The sequence below is a fragment of the Pleurodeles waltl genome, chromosome 3_1 (assembly GCF_031143425.1).
Source record: "Pleurodeles waltl isolate 20211129_DDA chromosome 3_1, aPleWal1.hap1.20221129, whole genome shotgun sequence".
In the NCBI taxonomy this organism is placed as follows: domain Eukaryota; kingdom Metazoa; phylum Chordata; class Amphibia; order Caudata; family Salamandridae; genus Pleurodeles; species Pleurodeles waltl.
Window position 1 is genome coordinate 1026587541 of NC_090440.1, and position 15499 is coordinate 1026603039.

Consider the following 15499-nt stretch of genomic DNA (forward strand, 5'->3'; position numbering starts at 1 on the left):
ATATCATCCACTCGCTCCCCTTCTCGTCCGAACCCTACCTCACAAAAGCAGGGGTCCCCCAAGGGTCAATCATCTCACCTTTGCTTTTCAACATCTACATGATATCTTTACCAGAACTGATCAATGATTTCCATCTCACATGCTACAACTATGCAGATGACACACAAATACTACTTAAATTAGAAGATCCCAAAAACATTGAAAACTCACAAATCTTCAGTTGCCTCCGAGCCGTTGATCAGTGGATGACCTTGAGCCATCTCAAACTAAATACCTCCAAAACAGAAATACTCCTATGTGGTGACTGGAAAAATTATGACCCTCTGTGCGTCTGGCCTGACGATCTCGGACCACCTCCACAATTATCCAAGGAAGTTAAAAACCTAGGAATCACCATGGATTCCAAGTTAACTATGAATGCCCAAGTAGACAAATTAGCACGCACAAGCTTCATCACCTTAAAGACTTTACGACGCATCTTCCCCCACCTCGGAATTCCACACAAGGTGCAAGCTACTATCTCGCTTGTACTATCCAAACTGGATTATGCCAATAGCCTCTACCATGGATCATCTCTATCTGTTATGAAAAAACTACAACGTATCCAGAATTCCGCAGGCAGGCTACTACTACATATAAAGCCGCAAGCCCACAACTCCCCTGCCTTGAGAGCACTACACTGGTTACCCGTTGCCAGAAGATGCACTTTCAAGCTGCTTTGTATCACCCACAAAGCTATACATGGGACAGGGCCGCTTTTTATCAGAAAGAAAATTACCAAATACATCCAACAAAGAACCCTCCGCTCAAGACTGGCACCCCGCCTTAGAACACCACCATACAAGAAAAAGACTATAGGTGGTACATCCTTCTCCGTCCAAGCAGCCAAACTATGGAATTCATTACCCCCAACTATAAGAGCCACAGATAACTTTCTTGTCTTCAGAAAACTACTCAAGAGTTGGCTCTTTCCTTCATAACCACCTTTTTCAAACAACTATGAACTGCATATGCCTATGTGGATAAATATTTATTTTCAGATTATATGTATATTTCTATTTATTTATAGTTTCTTTGGAAAATATGTATTGCTACTATGTCATAACCATAAAATACACACACACTCTTTAAACCTGTCTGACTAAGTATTTTTTACCCATGATTCTAATTATGTATTGTATGTGCATATGTGTGTGTATTCGTGTGTGTGTGTGTGTATGTATATATGTATATATATATATATATGTATGTATATGTTTGTGCTTGGCATGTTTGTGGATCATTGCATGGCTCCTGGTTTTGGGTTGTTATACTATTGTAGATATCTATGAATTCCTGCTCTCATCTTATCACACTTATCTACTCATCACTCTTATGTCATGTCTCTATCAAACTATCCTCCATTCTCACTCTGACTCATCCCAAATCCCTTCTACCATTTTCATCTCCTAAATATCTCCGCCTAGGCTCTTCCCTCCACCTCCACATCTAACTCACCAAACCTCACTCTACCTCTGTGACCTCCCACACAACCCTACTAAATTCTCCTGCATTCATCTCACCCTGCTACTATGCTCTCCCTAACCCTTCCACATACTCTTCCCCCTCCGCCCCCCCTTTACTCATCCCAAGCCTTTGGGTTGAGTAAATGAAGGATATACTCCCAATTAACACTTCTGGATTTCTTTCCTCCTCCATTACTCCAGTCAGTCTAACTAACAAACTCTCATATCCGCTGCTCAAATTAACTCATAATAATACTAAAACTGTACTCATTATTTAACGATACTAATCCATCACTAATTCTTGTTGGGTTCCGGAGTAGCGTGCTACCCATCGAAAAGCGCTTCGACGCCTTGTCAGGGGTAGTAAGCGCTATATAAATACGATTACAATACAATACATACCTTAAGATGGCTTACCTGCACTTAGAGTCCATGAAATGGAGCCTGGGGCCTGTAGGGGCACTCTGCTCATGGAGGGGTACCCTCACACTTAGGGACATGCACCCTGCCCATGGGCTGACAGGCCTACCAGAGGGGTGACTTACAGCGTGTAAGTGCATGACCAGGTCAGCCTTGTATCTGTGGTGAAAGGGTGCTTGCACCATTTCACGCAGGCTGCAATGGCAAGCCTGCAGACACAGTTTGCATGGGCTCCCATGGGTGGCACAATACATGCTGCAGCCCATGGGGGACCCCTTAGTGTACCAATGCTCTGGGTACCTAATTACCATACACTAGGGACTTACTTAGGTGCACCAGTATGGCAATTGTTGGTGTAAAATGTTTACCAGCAGTCAAGTTTAGAGGAGAGAGAGCACAGACACTGGGGTCCTGATTAGCAGGATCCCAGTGAACTAGTCTAAGCACACTGACGTCAGTCAAAAAGTGTGGGTAACTATGCTAGAAAAATGGCAATTTGCTGCACCTCATACTGAAAGAAGCTCAACTTGAGCGATTGCCATAAAGGTTTTTCATCTTCGTGCTTTGATCTGTGAGCTTTATGGCCTGCTGCTTAGGAACTCCCTGTGAAAAGGTGCTGGTTAACCCAGTGAAGGGAATATAGATCAGTGGTTCACAACCTTTTGACTTCTCTGGACCCCAACTTTAGCAGTACTGAGCCTGGGGACCCCCACTGAATCATTAATGGAATCCGGGGAATCCCCAAGGAAGCTGGGGACCTAATCTGGTAATATTATTACATTTTCTAAGCAGTCACGGACCCCCTTAGGAGGCTTCACACACCCCAGGGGTTCCCAGACCACAGGTTGGGAACCACTGATCTAGATCACAGTTGGCGCCTCTTCAGAAAAGCATATACTCTTCTTATTCTTTTGAGCATTGTGATTTTGGGCTTTGCAACTCCTGCTGTATTATTAAAAGCTTTCCCAAATGCTTTCCAGCAGAAGTCATATTAGTTTGGGTTACAAGAGTGTGATTGGGGGGGGTAGCCACGTCCCTCTTTTCAAGCAGTCTTTAAAGAATTAGATTTGTAGTATTTCTATGTGCCCTTGTCACGAAGACCTCAGTGCACGTGGGAGGGCTACCAAACACTGTAATGCAAAACATATATGTTAAATACATAATAGAATCGGAATAAAATATGAAATTCTGGGAAAAATGTAAGGCTCAGTATTTTGGGGGATGAGTGCATTAGATGCTATCTTTCTGAAAGTACATTCTTTATTTTCTAAAATATCAGTGTGGCGGTTTAGTGAGCAGTGCATCCACATATTTGAGCAAAAGCTATGGATTCTAATGCTGGATGATACACCATTCCTCCCAGTGCTAATAAAGTGAGTGTCACTGAAGCAAATACAGGAGACACTTCCGTTTAGAGAACAGTCTGCCGTAAAAACAAGTTATTGTCTTGTGTTCTGTAATATTTCCTTCCTCCTTAGAGTCTTCATAGCACCCTCCTGCCTCTATCTGAATGTTCTTTGGAGCATTTAGTTCTGTTGCGTGAGTCTAAAAAACTTATCCGGCTGATTGGATTTAAATGTCTGATATATTCTTGCAATTTTGTGATTGCCCAGGTCTCCCATGAGAAGCCTACCCCCAGGTGGACTACATTTCGGGAAGTTCTGATAATGTATTTATGCAGGGGTTTAGTGCATGACGAAATTGTAAGTAGCAAAAGAATTGGCTGCAATGCAATTGATACTCTATCTGCGAGTCTTGGAAATATTTAAGTATTTTGCCTTGCATAATGTCATCTAGGGCTCAATGAGATCCCACTTTTGGGATCCAGACAATATGGCCGTCTGTGGTAGCATGATGCCGCACCACAATGGTGTCTGTTCCGTCAGTCTGCCTCACCATTTCATCTGGTTGAGGGATATTTGCCATAGTCTAAGGACTGTCCCAAGTTGCCAGCAGCAGATCTGTGTGTCACCCTCTGCTGTAGAGGTATGCCGCTAGTGTTGCTGGCTCCATTACCCACTTTTCCAATGTGTATGCTGGATCTCTCTGCGTATCACCAATCATTGATTATTAAGAGATGGGATACTAGGTAATACGATTCCACATTCACCGCTGCAATACCACAGCAGTATGTGGATTGGAAGCGTTTACTGAGGGCCACATGGGGGGGTTTTACCATCCCACAGGAAGGGGTTGAGAGTGGAGTTCAACTTACAAAACCATTGCCGCGGTATTGGATAAGGAAATTTCTGTAGTTGATAAAGAAATTTAGGAAGGGACACCATCTTAAAAATTGCTGTCCGTCCTAGTAAAGACAGGGTGTGAAGCGACTAGATCTTTATATCTTTCTTTAGATGAAAATATATAGGCGTGATATTTGCTCCCCAGGTCACCGTTGCGTCATGGGGTAGGTAAACACCCAGCTATATCAACCCGGTAGTAGCCTGAAGTAGACCCGATGCCCATTCTAGTTTATGTGGTGCTTTACCGAGTGTATAAATTGTGGCTTTATCAATATTAATGTATAAGCCGGAAGTCTGTCCAAACAGGTGCATTATCTGCAGTAGTCGAAGGCCTGTCATATTTTGCAATGTCAGAAAGAAGAGAACATCATCGATATACAATGCAGTTCTTTCAGGTAGTCCACCCACATGTGAATCCCCTGACTTGTGCATCCATCCACACCCACACCGTGAGCAGTTTCATTATAAGGGCAAACAGGGGGAGGATAAAGGGCAACCCTGTACTGGAAAGATAGCTAAGCGGGTGCCCACTATCCTCACCGAAGCCGTCAAATCAGTGTATAATAGTCGGAGATAGGAAATAAACTGTGAGTCGAAGTTGAGGTGCTGGAGGAGGATAAATAAGTATTCCTAACTAACAAAATCAAATGCCTTATCGATGTCGACCATAAACATTATTGCGGATTCCCTTAGTTTGTCCCCCATTGCATTATAGATTCAGCGAATGTTGCCATCTCTGAATTCACGACCTCTATGATGTACCTAGCAAATGCCACCAGTGTACACAGGACATGTGAGTTGCAGTATGCAGGTCCCATCTGTGAATACAAGACCTGTATGTTTTAGCATGTAGGTCCAATCTGTGAATAGAGGACCTGCGTGTTTTAGCATACAGATGCCTTCTGTATGTTAAAACATACAGATGTCACCTGTATGTTGTCAAGGCACTGTAATTAATCTTCAGAATGCACACCATATCACAAGTGTGCAACCGTTCTTTGTGAACCTGACCCTCAGTTTCTAAGCGAGTTGATAGTTATGTTACGTGTAAGGATATGATTTAACGGGTTACCGTCTCTAATACTGTATAGGTTGTAACTGGAATGTCTGGCAGGTGTGCAAGTAATGTTTATAATAAAGCCTCCATAGGAATCTTTTGAAGTTTCATAAACAGAGGCGTATTTTTAGACTTTTATGTTGAATTTTATGTGGAATTAATTTATATACTGCTAAGCTCCAGAATTATAGCCAAGTGTTCTAGGAGAGTCAGAAGATGCATATGAAGCAATATAATTATTATTATCATTAATACTCCTACTTCCCCCTTCTACTACTTTGACTAACAATAATAACCACTTATATGCGCAAATAATCGAAGGGTCTTTTGACTTCTAATACTAACGGTTCTCACGATGGCAGGTCTGTAGTTTAAATGTGTGAATCTTGACTGCCTTGGGATTTATCCTCGTTTGTGATGGTAGCGTGTAGGGTAGGACCAAATGTTGGCACCATCAAGTGAGAATGTTTGCTATTTTCCAGTAATAATGAACTGTTTTGTGCGTAATCAGATGAAACATCAGGTGACCCGAATATGCATAGAATAGAATACTTGGTAATAAAAATAAGAATAGCTTCTGGGAAGAACAAATGGGTAGTAAACCCTGTCAGTGGTTTTAAGTGTCTTGGATAAATGGATACATCAACTCCGTGGAATAGATCACCTGTGTCTTACTCTAAGGTCAACAGTAAATGGGACATTAACCGATTTGTATTCAAGATTGTGTCCGCATCCATTTTTTGCTAAGATCAACTGTTAATGTCTGCCCCTGCCTGCATTATTTTATAAATTCTCTTATTTTAATCAATCAGTTCTGTGTGTTGCTAGTCTAAATGAGGCAATCAGGAATACACAACTACCATCAAAACTGCTCATGTAAAGATAAATCTTTCACAGCATTTGCCGGAAAAAGGTCATGCAAGTATTTCTTGGAGTCCTAGGTCTAATTAAAGGGTGACATTTACTAAAAGGAGATTGGTTTTAACTGCAGGGTAATCCGTAGCTCTCTACTGGCCTCACACCATTAAGTCTGTAATGTGAGAAGTTCATTCTTTTTATCCCTCACCATCATGGTTGTCTCCCAGTCTTCAGTAAATGAAATGCAGGTTATTACAGGGAGAGAGTAAGATGGAGTCCACATACTCTTTACTTGACAGAGTCCTGTCGCTGAATCTTTTCCTCTTCCTGTGCAGATTTGTTGCGCGTGCCCAGACTGTGCAAGGTTACCGTGGAGGATTTAAACTTTCTGTGCCAACAGCCATGCAGAAGTAACCGAAGTACCTGCTAAATTAAAGTATGTTATCCTTGTTTTTATTAGCTTTCACACGTTAAACCATAGTGACACTGTAGTAGAGATGAATCCATTAATATAGCCATATTTTAATTACTCTGTTTTCCATCTCTCCCTCATTCCGTGCCGTGTGCGCTTGGGTATTGCCTGTACTGGCAGGCAGGGCTGTAAGTACCTTCTTAACAGAGATTGCTGTCATTTTGAAGAGTACCTCATATGTGAGCATCCCCCATGTGCACAAGATCCACCTGTAACCCTTGTGTCTGGCCCTGCTACACTCAGTTCCTGTTTTTAACTCCAATCAGGCCAAAAGCAAGCATTGTCTTTTATAGTGTTCTTCCCTTCTTGGTCAATGCAATGTGGTCTTTTACTTGCTCACATTCACAAGAAGGGCATGCTTTTCTTGATGTCATTGATGTGTTGAAAGAACCAACTTTGCTGCGCTGGCCATGCTGTTAACATTGGGCTTCCAACAGTTAGTCAAACGTGTCAAGTAGTTATCTGAGAGCCAATCTTGCACAAAGCCTGCATTTCAGGCCTGGGAACCAACATCTGGAAAGATCATGAGTCTTCGGTGATAAAACTCAGCCAGGGTCACTGAAGAGCGAGCCTTCATCTGTTAATCTCACACTAAAAACGAGTGCCAAAGGAAGTTGTGGACTCCTTTGCAAGATGGAATCTAATGGATCTATGTAAGAGTTATTCAGCACCTTTTAGCATAACTGAGGTGCAGTGTTTTGTTCTATAGTTAAATAAATTATTAGTTTGAAGATCAGTTTGACAGTGCTACCAGTATTCCAAGCAAAGCTGAATTAATATCACTACTTCAGCAATATTTTTACCTCCGCCTCAATGTGTGGTTACAAGAGCTATGACTGTCCCTTTATTACATTGATTGTATCGGGAAGATGTACAACCGGTCTGTCCACCTACTCTTGCAGTGAATAACATGAAAGTGGATGCAGAGGACATATTTTCAGACCAATTTCTTGATCTGTCTCCCTGTCTAAAATACAAGATCCCAAAGCCAGTGAAGGACCCAGCTCTTATTCCTCCGTCTGAGTAGAGCTTTCACACAATAATCTGTTTTGGAGTGCGAGCAGTTAATTAACTTCCCCCCATTAAAACAGAAAATAGACAAAGACATTCTATAGAGTCAGATTCAGAAAGAGTGATACCTATCTTGTCAAGTATTTTTAAACTGTGAAATCCAGGGCCGTTTTAGGCACTGAACCGGCATCCATCTAAGATTGCCTTTTCCAGTCTCTTCTCAGTATTAACACCATCTGCTTCAGTAGATCCTTTATTTAGGATGGAGCTATATTTGATGCATCAGTTTGTCCCCTGTCATCTCTGCTAGGCACAATTTTGAATCACCTGCATCCAATTCCTGGGATGCTAAATATAAAGTGCCTGTAGATGAGCCGTTTATGGACATACGTAACCAGACCTTTGAATCAGCTGTGAAAACTGTGGCTTTAGGAAAATGGAAACTCCTACTCCTCTGACATCATCAGTTTTGGACAAACAATTGAATAGTAATTTAAAAAATCCTTCAAAAAGTCAGATTTTGTTTTGACAAATATATGTAGATTTTGTTTTACTGTGCCTAACATATAGAAAGGAGAAACCTGACCATCTTTGCAGAGTATGTCCTTATGGATGCTGTGGAGGAATACCTACAGTGTCTGTGGAAAGATAAGAGACAGCATTTCAACAGTTGCAAATTAAAAAAAATATATATAATTTTATTAAATTATGGATGACCCTGACATGCTGTTGTCTATGTTTTAATGGCTCTGAACACAATTTCTCCTGAGCCCAGTATCATTTGACAGAGCATTCTTTGGTGAGGCTCCCTTGAGATCTGTAGTAATAAGGACATAGTTATAGGCGTTTTTTCAACCTACACATTACATGCAATCAATTTCACTGTTACTTAAGCCATACACAGTTCAGTGCACAGGAGCCCAGCACATCTGTTTTTCAAGCGCACAACAAGGAATGTTTGCTTTCTAGTGCTTAGCAATTCTGTTACAACATGATTTTTTCAGACCATTGTCTGCAAAGCTGTTGTCTTACAGAACAATCCAATAGAACAAAGATTTCCACATATTAAGTGAAAGAGATGGGTAGCAGCAGGGTAAACCAAATAAATTCCTCTTTCAGCATTTTGAAAATATTGGTACTCACAATTTGCTAGAAATCTCTGCTGTTCAGGTAAGTCAGACAAATATAGATATCAATTACACCTGCCACACCACACTTCAGAGAGTTTCTAACTCGAACAACGTGAAATTGTGCTTGTTTTCCAGAGTCCAAAAAAACCCGTAGGGTGGTTTCTCCTGAGTGGTGCTGCTTCAACAATATCCTACGAAATATGAGTAAATAAGTGTCAGTTATCCTGCTTCATTTGCACGTTTCTCTTCCAAATCTTATCAAGAAGAGTCATAGCGTCCTCAACTTTGGCCTCTGGGAGGTTGTATCAGACAGATACGTCTTTCCATAGGTCTTAAAGGTCCAAGCTTGCGTCCAGGTCCTGGTCCAGGCTCCGCGCTGCTGATAGTTTTTCTTTAAAAGCATCAGCAGCAGGCCAGCTAGAAAGTTGGACATGTTTAAATCTTGAGAGTCCCTCTCATTTGCCTCTTAAAAGAACATTTCAGGAGCAGAGGCACTTGTCCTCAAGCAGATTCCACACCCTCAGACCACCTAATTTGCCAACTGTATTGGTCGAGTAGGCTCATTCCAGAGACAACCCAGACTGCCTCAAATATCTCATATCGGCTGATATAGCCCAGGGTATGGAAGACCTGCTGCCCTACCCAGGTCATACTATAGTCTAGCTGCCTCTTAAAGGGCTATTAGCTAAACATTTTTGAAAAAATTCTGTGTGAGGCCCCTTACTTCACGCAGACGAAAAGAGGTGACACTAGGGAGCCAAACAGTCTTTTTAACAAATCAAAAATGAGTCAGCATTGCACTGTACTTAAGCAGTTTCAGTTCTACTAAAAAAAAAAGACGATTGCGTTGAACTGAAAATTGTATTAAAGGAAAATGGACAGCTTCAGTAAGTTAAAATTAACAAAAAGTCGAAGGTAGACCCAGCATGTTAATAGCATTTCCCCTTTCTTTGTTAGTATTAACTGATAGCATTTTTTTAACTCCTCTGTGATCTCGATCCTGGGAAACCTCTTTTCATTTACCAGTTATAAGTTTAAAAAAAAGGCCAATTTGACACTACTGCTAGAACTATAAATATTTTTGTTTGCATGAATGTACGTGCTTAGGTCATTAGTTCTCCCCTTTACTTTGACATTCAGAACTGGGTCATGAACTTGCCATTGATGCAAAAACTGTACTTTTAGAAAGGTACATGGGAATGAGATCGACCACAAATAACTTTCATACAGCCGTTTTGCAGAGAATCACCCAGGTTACAGGACTGAACTGGATGGCTGTTCTACAAACAACTTGGAGGCAGAATACGCATTACTTGAACAAGGATTATTGTACGTCACCTGAGTTGCAAGCACAGAGGATTGAACAGAAAGGCAAAATATTGAAGTTGCATTACCAGCGATTGAGTTGTGGTTCCGCTGTTTTGTTGGGTTTCTGGATATAAATTATAGAAAGAAAAGATTAAAGCTATTTCTAATTACTACACAGCTATAAATAATGTAATAATTGTATTAAGTGCAGCACATCTAAGGATATGTCTCTCACGTAGGATAGCTAGATGATATAGTTAAAATGTGCTACAAACCTTTATTGTGAACATATTCCGTTATTATTATGGGCAGTTGAAATAGGTTGCCTATAATGATTTTAGGGCGGTACAACATCCTAGAAATAAATATCCTCCCTAAATGTTATTTTTGACATACATACTCCTTTAAGAGTAATAACTTTTAAATGGAATTATATTCGATTTTAGTAGTTTTGTATGGTGATATGAAAGGCTGCGAAGAGCAATGTCAGTTGTCAAATTACCAATTCAAGAAGCTGGTTGGTCACTTCCAGTTTCAATGAGGAAACAAATGTCTAATCGTATTGCCTTTACTGAGGATGCAGCTGCTGCCCTGTCTTGGACTATATCTGGAAGTAAAGGCTGAGGCGTATTTGTTTACCTAACTATTCCAACATTTTCCAAGAAGGGTAAATTTAAGGTAGTTCAAGTTGTTATAAGATATTGCAGGATTGGTGCTAGCTATTTAAAATACCCATAAAGCACGGATATTTACCAACTGGGAATTGTTCATCACTCCCAGATATATTTCAAGACAGTGTCTCACACTTGGATGCAGCAAAGGTTGAAGTTCCTGGGGCAATTATTAAAGGACATGTATTTCGTGCTTATTCAGATATTTTTAGTGAAGTCAAAATACTGAATGGTGGTGGATTTTGTCACTCTTACTTTTCTTTGCTTATCCCCGGGCAATGCTGTTCAATGACATCTAGCTGCAGCATCCTCCTCTTGATCCACCTGGAAGTGTGGAGTCGGTTTTTGTTTGCATGCAGAAACAGGTGGGGGTTGAATGTGGCTCAAATAATCTCTAAACATTTGATCTCATCTGTTCAAAATGAATTGGATCATCTCATGGTTGCTGGTCTGAGAATCAGATGTGGCGTTGACTAGAAGAAAGGCAGTGTTTGAATTGGCAAATGTAGTGAATGAAGTAGCAAATGTGCTAAATTTGGCAAACACTGAGCCAAAAATGTACTTATAAAAAATGTTTGACGACCTTGGTAGGTCGTAGGATAAGTATGACTGTTTTGGTGCATAAGTATCTTATAAACCCCATGTGAGACTAATCGAAATTCTTCTCTTACCCACTATAGTGTGCCCAATGAAGCTTCACTTTTGGGCATCGGCTAGAGAAACCCCTGGTCACTCTTTTCTCATTTTCACAGTCACCAATCAATGCTATTCTATCCAAATTGTTAGCTATGGAATTATTTTTCTTCCACAGCTCTATGCGTGAACTGGAGGCCAGTTCCTTTGCTTTCACTTGTGGATTTCTAAACTAAGCCAAGTGAAATGTATGGAGGAGAGGCCCACTTTCCTCTTTAAAAACTCGAAAACATAGATCCGCTGATATCTACATGATTTTCAGACCTATCACTAACAGTGTAATGTTTTCATATTTTGCTAAACCCGGAGGTTCTTCAAGTCTTTGTTAGAACCCTTAGGACAAGTCCACCTTACTTCATACGTATAGTTTTTTCGGCCTCTGCCCTTCAGTTCCCATTTAAGAAACACAGTTCTGCAGAGTACTAACTGTAAAATATGAGATGATGGTGTCAAAGGGTTCTTCGCAGTAATAAATCAGAGACTGAGTGCTGTTATTCTGCAGAGATTCTGACAGGAATGTGCGAGCCGAGGTGTGTTAAATGGTGGCTGAAGTTGTTTCTGTCCTTAGTTGAGAATCTGAAATGTGCGCTTTCATCAGGACAGCACCGCCAGGTTTTGGTATGTAGCATTAAATTGAATGAGAAGCCTTGAAGGTGCTATATAAATCTGAATTTGTTATTAGACTATAAGGCAGATTAAGCATGCACAAGATATGATTGATTTTTTTAGGTCTGGTATTAGCCTAGACCTTTTGATTTTACAAAAAATATAACTGGAATATAATATGGAGGCTTTCAGTCAGCTCTGTTCTTTCGTTGTGATCTTCACATTTTCTTCCGCCATTACAGCTTGCAGTATGGGGCAGTAGAGCAGCCAATTCATCCACTGGCTAATTTCACTGTGATTAATGGCATGCTGTGGCAATGCGTGCTTTCTGAGTTTCAAAATATATTGTTTTCTTTTAGCCACTTCTTTATATTGGTGAGAGCCCGGCAGGTCCCACAACAATAAAGCTTTCCAAAAACATCACAAAACAAAATAGCCATTGGTGTAAGGCAAAAGACAGGCAGCCAAGGCCAAAACTACTTGCTTTGCCAATGCTTGTTTTTTGGATGTGACTTATCATATGTGTAGCTTTTCAGTACCGTGAGCGGCAACAAACTATCACGAAATACCAATAATATTATAATAACCTCTTAAAGGTAGGAGACAACCATTTTTGGGAAAGCTTGGCAGATGTTGGTCTGTGGCGCCCGACAAGGGTGGTTACACAGCATGCGCTGCCAAAGGAAGCTCTGCTTGCGTACGTCCTCCTGCTAGTTGAACTTTCCCAGAATGAAGCGCTTGCTTCTTTAGTGAAAATGCACAGACTGCTGTTGTACATGATAAAATGTTCTATCAATAGCCTTCTAGTATCAAAGCAGTAAACTTTTATGTAGTGCCTGGCCTGCTAGGAAAAACTGTTAAATAGGAGGCTTTGAGCAGAGTAAAGCGAGGAAGAGTAGTTCTCAGAGCTTTCTTTTCACCTGCGAAGGCCTTTTGGAGACCCTTCGTTAGAAGGGATGGTTCCATAATGAAGTGGATACTCATGGTTATTGTCCACTGTCACATAAGGTTGATTACATGGCGATGCTGGACAGGGGAGTGGGCATGTGCAAGATTGCAGTGTCGGCGCTGGAGGTTTCTGGAGCATGTTACTACTTGCCTCATACAGTTACAGTTATGGTAGATGTTGCACCTTCCATCTGGCGGGTTGATATAGTTTCGTAGTGGCTGCTAAAGTTCTGAAAACAGAACATCTTACTGCACCAATTAAGTGATTCGCTAAACAGCCAGATACACTCTAACAGTTGACTCTTAAAGGAGATAAAGATGTCAAGAATACATTAACGGAGACTGTTCATCAGGTAAATGTACACAACTCAACCTTGATTAAGTTAATAACTGTTTGTGAATGATTGAATGCGTTGCTCCTATTGTGGTAAATCACAGTGGCTTCAGCGTGCTCTAGAGACTGGTAGACAAATGAGTAAAAAGGAAGCAACTTATGGTGGAACAAACATCGGCAAAGACTGTAGGTCTCACCTGTGACCTGGACTGAGAGAATGCACCACATATGGTTTTGCCAATGCTTCTTTAATTTTGGCACTTTTATGGTCAAAACCATTCAACAGTCGCTTCAGTCAGCCACGGGCCAGGGTCTCCTCCTTTGTATGGGATTGAATATAAAATATAGCAAAAAGTACTCCAAGATGGCATGTAAATGCACAGGCGACAGACTTGGAACTGTTTATTTTGTGATAAAGTATAACACAGACCATTGAAAGATGGTCGCAGCACATGCACATGTGCATGCATAATGGCAACCTTTCAATGCTTTTTTGTTATACTTTATCACCATTCAGAGATATGGCACCCTCCCACTGCCGTGATATTCTGTTAGCGAAGGACAGACATCGCAAGGGGGAGAACGTGGGCAGGGGCAGCGCATAAAAAGGCAGCATAGTGGGAAGTGGCTTAACCCAAAGCACCCTTGACAGTGACTGAGCAAGGAGAGAGACTGAGGGTGAGAAACTAGTCCCTCAAGACTCCTTAGGAGGCAGAAGGACAGAAAAGGGTCGAAGGAAGTGAGAAACCATTTCACCTGTGAGTGATGTAAAATGTGACTGACAATATTTCAAACCAATGGCTAGGACATGAAGAACAGCAGAAGCCAATAGTTTGAGGGGGCTGGCCCAAGTCCTACTCTGCATGTTAAAGTGCAGGATACAGTAGATCTCTCCGCCTATGGGCAAGGCCTATAAGGAAGCAAGTTTTTAAGAGTCTTGTTTAAATTCAAACTGTTCTGGATACATGCAGGATAACGGGGGAGAGTGTTGATTGTGAAAATGTAGAGACTGCACCTACAATTCTGAATACAGCTGAGTGAATGTCAAACCCAGAAATGCTGCACTTGAGACAGCGACACTATAAATTAGAGCAAGGACCTAATAGAAAAATATGGAAATCCCCTCCCCCCGTGCCACGGCGCACATATGGAAACAAGCACCCCCATTTTTAGCTCAATTTTCTTATGTCTAATTTGAGCTTCACTGGTAGGGGAAGAGTGCCAGGGATGCAGCTAGAACACAGTGGACTCTTAAACACAATCCACTGTTTCTTCATTCTGTAAATCGCTCCGCTTGCGGAAAATCAGAGAAAGTTTATCATATGTATAGTTTTGTATTGTGGATTATGTGATTATTTAGCCAATAAACTAGGATAATTTCACTTAAGGAAGGTGGAGGTTTTCAATTAAAAAATATATATATATTCTTGAAAATAAAATATTTACCCTGTAAAAAGTCAGTCAGCCTGCACACCATGTGTGGACTACAAACGAAAGAGTTCAATTTAGTGCAATTTATTTCTGTAAAATATTTTATATGTTTTCCTTTTACTGCGTACAGTGAACAGTACTGGGGGGGGGGGGGGTGGGTAACAGGAATTAACTTCTGCATCAGCTTAAATTTTACAAATCAATGCTTCCCTGGCCATGTTGGAACAAGAGCCACTTGTTATTTGCAACAGGCTCGTGGCATATATGGAGACCTGGAAAAAAAAACCCTGAGGGATGATATTGTGACCGAATATATTGAGAGCAGGTTTCAGGATTAGTGCTACTGGTACAAATTGATCTACAGGGCAGACAGCAGACTTGCCTCTCTGCTGTGTGAGCAAAGACACTGCTGACGGACTGTAACATTCATCGAAATGCACTGCTTGCCAAAGTGGCACAGTTTAAGCAATCCAGCTTCTTGGCCAGGTACCCACTGTGCTGACACGTTTAATTATGTAGCAGCACCATGCTGGATGTGCCCATACTTGCTTGCTCTTTGGTCAGCAGCACAGTGTGAAGCTATATGAATCGTGTAACATGGGCTCTGGTCCCTGCACCATGGGAGCTCTGCTTGGGAACAGTGGGTTGGAATGCTACCCTGAGTGATTGCCAGTGATTAGACTTGTTGCAAGCAGCCTCCAACCACCTTTTGTGTGTTTGATGTAACACCCTAAATGGCTAAGGGTATGCCCAGACATTCGCTCCGTGCTCACTATGGAACTGGAACCAAACTACACCCAACTGAAGAGCCC

At 41.3% G+C, this 15499-nt stretch overlaps 1 protein-coding gene across 4 annotated transcripts in view; it reads left to right on the forward strand.

Annotated features, from left to right (window-relative positions):
- Positions 1-15499, forward strand: part of LOC138284937 (uncharacterized) — a 374377-nt gene that overhangs the window by 139196 nt on the left and 219682 nt on the right. Inside the window, exon 3 of one of the 4 annotated variants that reach the window (XM_069224278.1) lies at positions 6419-6519. The exons of the other annotated variants lie outside the window; for them this stretch is intronic. The gene's annotated coding sequence lies outside the window, so the exon portion shown is untranslated. The remainder of the gene's footprint in view (positions 1-6418; positions 6520-15499) is intronic. 4 annotated transcript variants of the gene reach the window in all.